This window comes from Hydra vulgaris, chromosome 03, assembly GCF_038396675.1.
Source record: "Hydra vulgaris chromosome 03, alternate assembly HydraT2T_AEP".
In the NCBI taxonomy this organism is placed as follows: domain Eukaryota; kingdom Metazoa; phylum Cnidaria; class Hydrozoa; order Anthoathecata; family Hydridae; genus Hydra; species Hydra vulgaris.
This window is the reverse complement of record NC_088922.1, coordinates 21,879,001-21,885,000: the sequence shown is the minus strand read 5'-3', so window position 1 is coordinate 21,885,000 and position 6,000 is coordinate 21,879,001. Positions and strand designations below refer to the sequence as shown.

The window sequence follows — 6,000 nt, the reverse complement described above, 5'->3', positions numbered from 1 at the left end:
TATATATATATATATATATCCTTATATAGTAGTCAAAAGAGATTTTAATGGTAAAAAAATTCTCTTTTAATGCTTTTTATTAACATTTAAGCAACATTTCAATGTTGTTAAAAAGACATTATTTAAAATATTGTTTATTTCAAAAACATTGTATATTGTTTAAAACAATCAAAAAAATGCGAAAGTACATTAAGTTTTATCATTTTTTTAAAAACTGCAATGATTATAACTCAAATGTTTTTTTTATTTAATGGTGTTTTTGTTTTATTATTGTTTTATAATATTTTTAAAACATGTGAGGAGTGTTGCTACATCAACTAACAAATAGGTAAAACATGCAAGGTTGTTTTTTTGCTGTAAAACACACGCAGCGTGTTGCTACTTGATCTTATAGTCTGCCGCTAAATGGAAGTGCTGCTACATCAACTATCTTATAGCCTGCTGCTACCAGGGAGTGCCACTACACTGACTGAGGGTTCGGTTTGGGCAAGCAATCTATCATTTAAAAAAAGAACTTATTCAAGTTTTTAAACTTTTTTTAGTCTGGTTTTAACTGGCCTCTAACTTTTTTTATCTGGCTTTTCGACTACCATGTAGGACTATATATATACATATATATATATATATATATATGTATATATATATATATATATATATATATATATATATATATATATATATATATATATATATATATATATATATATATATGTATGTATATATAAATTAGTAAAAAACATTTATCTAACTTTTATCTTCTACTTTAAGTTTCACCATTGCTGGATCACTTTTTATCTTCTTCTTTAAGTTTCACCATTGCTGGATCATCAGGAAGAGCTCTTCCTGATGATCCAGCAATGGTGAAACTTAAAGTAGAAGATAAAAGTTAGATTAGTGTTTTTTACTAATTTATTATTGCTTTGTTCTTTAAGAACATTGAGCACTCTATTTGTAAAATACACTAACATAATTTACATACATATATATATAGTTATATAGTACTATATATATATAATAATATAGTACTATATAACTATATATATATATATATATATATATATAGTAATTTGTACTATATAACTATATATATATATATATATATATATATATATATATATATATATATATATATATATATATATATATATATATATATATATATATATATAGTAATTTGTACTATATAACTATATATATATATATATATATATATATATATATATATATATATATATATATATATATATATATATATATATATATATATATATATATATATATATATAGTAATTTGTACTATATAACTATATATATATATATATATATATATATATATATATATATATATATATATATATATATATATATATATATATATATATATATATATATATATATATATATATATATATATATATATATATATATATATAGTAATTTGTACTATATAACTATATATATATATATATATATATATATATATATATATATATATATATATATATATATATATATATATATATATATACATATATAGTTATATAGTACAAATATTGTAATATAGTATATATATTGTAATTTATTATATATATTGTAATTTAGTATATAAATTGTAATATAGTATATATATAGTAATATAGTAAATATATAGTAATATAGTAAATATATAGTAATATAGTATATATATATATATGTATATATATATATATATATATGTATATATATATATATATATATATATATAAATATAGTATATATATATAGTATGTATATATATAGTATACTATATATATATAGTATATATATATATAGTATAGTATATATAGTATATATATATATATATATATGTGTGTATATATATATATATATATATATATATATATATATATATATATAGTATATATAAATATAGTATATATATATATATATGTATACATGTAATATGGTATATATATAATATAGTATATATATATATATGTATATATATATATATATATATATATAGTATATATATATAGTATATATAAATATAGTATATATACTATTAACAAGAAAGTTATAAATGCTACACTTGTCCATCAATGGCATAGTACAAATGACGTTTTAAAATGGTTCCATGGCATCAATGACAAAAAAAACTGTTTTTGTTCAATATGATATTTTTGATTTTTACCCTTTCATTTCTAAACAGCTTCTCCACGATTCTTTGACTCACGCCAAAAATTTTACTCAAATTTCAGATAATACAACTGATATTATTTACTATTCTAGAAAATCCTTACTTTTTACAAGAAATAATATGTGAGTTAAAAAATCAGGAGATTCCAATTTTGATGTGACAATGGGAAGCTTTGATGGAGCCGAGTTGTGTGAACTTGTAGGCCTTTTTATTTGGATCGCAATCGGAAATAATAAAGAAAAACCTTATCATTCTTTTTAAAGAAAAATTCAAACTAAATATAACAATAAATTCTAATTAAAAATTGTTAACTTTCTTGACGTTTCGCTCAACTTGTCTGACAATTCTTATCAGCCATATAGGAAAGCAGGTGACATCCCATTATATATCAATGTTAATTCGAACCATCCTCCAAACATTCTTAAAGCTATTCTTTCAATGATATCTAATCCTATAAGAAGTATATCTTCAAGTAATAAAGTTTTTAATCGAGCCGCTACTTTTTACAATAGTGCCCTCAAGTCTAGTGGATTTAAAGAAAACATTACTGCCGTTGCCAATGGTTTTATAAAAGTTGCAAAATCACATGCACGAAATATTATTTGGTTTAACCCTCCGTTTTCAATTAATGTTAAGACAAACTTTTTCTAAATTTAATCGATAAAAATTTCCCAAAATCTTATAAATTCCATAAACTGTTTAATCTGAAAATTTTAATATTTGGAAGACACCTATAGCTAACCTGAAGGTTAGCTATAGGTGTCTTCTAAATATTCGCAACATCATCACTTCACATAACAATTAAATTTTATCAAATTCTTTAAACCTTAATGCTCCAACGTGCAATTGCCGACAGATTAATTTATGTCCACTTAATGGAAAACGTTTAATTAAAAATGTCATCTATTTATGTAATATTAAGAAAAATTCGCAAGATGAAGGTAGATATTATATTGGGCTTACAGAAAAAACTTTTAAAGATCGCCTTTACAAGCACAATAATTCCCTTCGTTATGAAAGTGGGTCAAACTCTACCGAACTTTCTAACTTTGTGTGGAGTGTTAAAAAGAAAGGTTTAAATCCTGTCCTTTCCTGGAAAATTTTAGATCAGGCTGAACCGATTAAACCTGGTGGTAAGTCATGCAATTTATGCTTGATGGAAAAATATCATATAATTTCATCCCCATTGCCTACACTGAATAAGCGAAACAAATTTGCGTCTAAGTGTTGCCATGAAAACAAATATATGATGAATAACTTTAATGTCATCAAAGAAGACACTCTACTGTATTTTTAATATATTTTTTTTTTGTCGTTGTTTTTTTGAGATTTGTAACATCTGATGATCGCTATTTGCATGAAACTCTGAGTAATTTTTTAAATAAATTGAGTGTTATAGTTATTTAGTTTTTGACTATATATTGCTCTACTTTGGTATTGAGCACTCTTTAACAAGAAATATTTACACAATTACTACAATATATATATATTTATATTTTTCCTTATATATTTAAATAGTTTTTACATAATTTTTTTAATTTTGTCAACTTTAAACACAAGGAGTTGTCATTTTTCTACTATAGTATATATAGATACCAAATTGTTAACAATTTGTCCTACCTTTACAGCATACTGTGTTTTTAGAAAAAAAAGAAAAAAGCTCAAGTTAATGAAAGAAAATATTGCTGACTCATGCTAAGGCCTTAGTTAATGTAGCAGCCTCCTTTGCGGCAACACACTATGACATATTTGATGTATGTGCTGAAGCCCTCGGCAGCAGGTTATTTCAGTGTAATGTTAGAAATTTTATCTAAATGCGCAGTCATAGTTATATACTTAAGCATATATAAAAACAAAAGTATACAATTTTTTTATGCCCAAAGGCAATTATATTTTTATTTCCAAAGGCAATTATTTCATGCCCAAAGGCAATTATAAGCCATGTAATACAAAACAAGAAAAAAAAAAACACTTAAAATTATAAAGATACAGTGGAGTGTCCTCCATTGTCAAAATAAAAGAAAAAATCAATATATCAATATATTTGTATCTATATATATACAGTATTGGACAAAACATATGCAACCAACATCGAACAATGCTAAAAAGTGTTCCTAATTTTACATGTTTTAAAAACGAAACAAACTATACTAACACAGCAAACAGTTCAGGAGTCTGGAGTCTTAGCATGCCAGGACATGAGCAATCAGCTGACAGGTGACAGCACACAGGCAGAATTTCGTTGACAAGTGCCATTTTGCAGCGGACAAAACAAGTGCAACTTTTTTGGTTTGTTTCATTTTCTTAAGTCTGGTCCATGTCAACGTCACGGAAGTTTTTTAATAATTAAAGGAAGTATCCAGAAGTTTCCAGAAGCATGCAGAAGTTTCCAGAAGAAGCATCTGGAAGCATCCAGTAGCATCCAGAAATATCCAGAAACATTCAGAAGCATCCAGACGCATCCAGAAGCTTCCAGAAGTATCGAAAAGAAGCATCTAGAATCTTCCAGAACAGGTTCACACAGGTTCATTTTACTATATAAGAGACATTTAAATCAACATGTAATTCAGTCAGTATATGGAAGTCAATCAGTCAGTATTATCAAGACAGTTTATCGAAGTAAGTTTTATCAAATTGTTTTATCCAAGAACATCAATACAAGAAGTGAAATACAACAAGTGTTTCAATACATCAATACAGTCCACATCCAACCAAGACGTTATGTTCCACAGAGCATTTTTGTATCATCACAAGGTAAATGTAACAATCAGACAACGTGCTGTTGAAGCCGGATTGTTTTCTCGACGCCTGCAAAGAAACTGCTGATTTCACTAAAAAACCAGAAAAAAAGACTCCTGTTTGCTACATCTCATATTGACTGGAATGTGCAGAAATGACGAACTGTCCTGTTTAGTGATGAATCGAAGTTCAACATCATTGGGAGCGATGGCATTTGCCGTGTACGTCGACCGGCCTGAAAACGCCTCAATTTACATTACTGCCATAAGACCGTGAAGCATGGTGGAGGCAATGTAATGGTCTGGGGGTGTTTTTCTGCTAACGGTCTAGGTCCAATACATCGAAACGACGGAGTAATGGACCGTTTCATGTATAAAAATATCCTGAAAAATGTTATGTTACCTCATGCTGAATGGAATATGCCAATTAAATGGGTTTTTCAGCAAGACAACGATCTGAAACACACTGCAAAAGTAGTCAAGCAGTGGTTTCAAGACAACCATCTATCGGTGATGGATTGGCCGCCTCAATCTCTGGAAACCCTATCGAGAACTTGTTAGAGATTGTCAACCGCAGAATTCATTGTGAAGGTGTTCGTAATAAGGATCAACTGTTTAAACAAATCCAAAAGGCCTGGGCAGCGATTCCACAAAGTTTCATTGATCACCTGATCGAATCTATGCCTCGAAGATGCAAGGCTGTGATCGACAACAAAGGATTCGCCACAAATTATTGATAGCGAAATACAGCTTGGTCAACATTTTGTCGAGTTGTACTTGTTTTGTCTTGAAGGAAGTCAACTTTTTTTAATACTTTTGATTAATTTATTAATTTTCGTGTACAAATAATGAACTTTGTGATGAATAAAACTTGAAGAACTTTGTCTCTAAACAGTTACATAGTTATTTCTCTAAATTGAAAAAATGCAGCACTTTTATATAAAGAAACTAAATTAGCATTATTTAGTTGCACTCGTTTTGTCCGATACTGTATATATATATATATATATATATATATATATATATATATATATATATATATATATATATATATATATATATATATATATATACATATACATA

General features: G+C 26.4%; 1 protein-coding gene across 2 annotated transcripts in view; it reads left to right on the top strand.

The window, feature by feature from the left end:
* The window catches only part of LOC100204530 (structural maintenance of chromosomes protein 6), a 97,805-nt gene that overhangs the window by 85,474 nt on the left and 6,331 nt on the right, over positions 1 to 6,000 (top strand). The window lies entirely within an intron of this gene.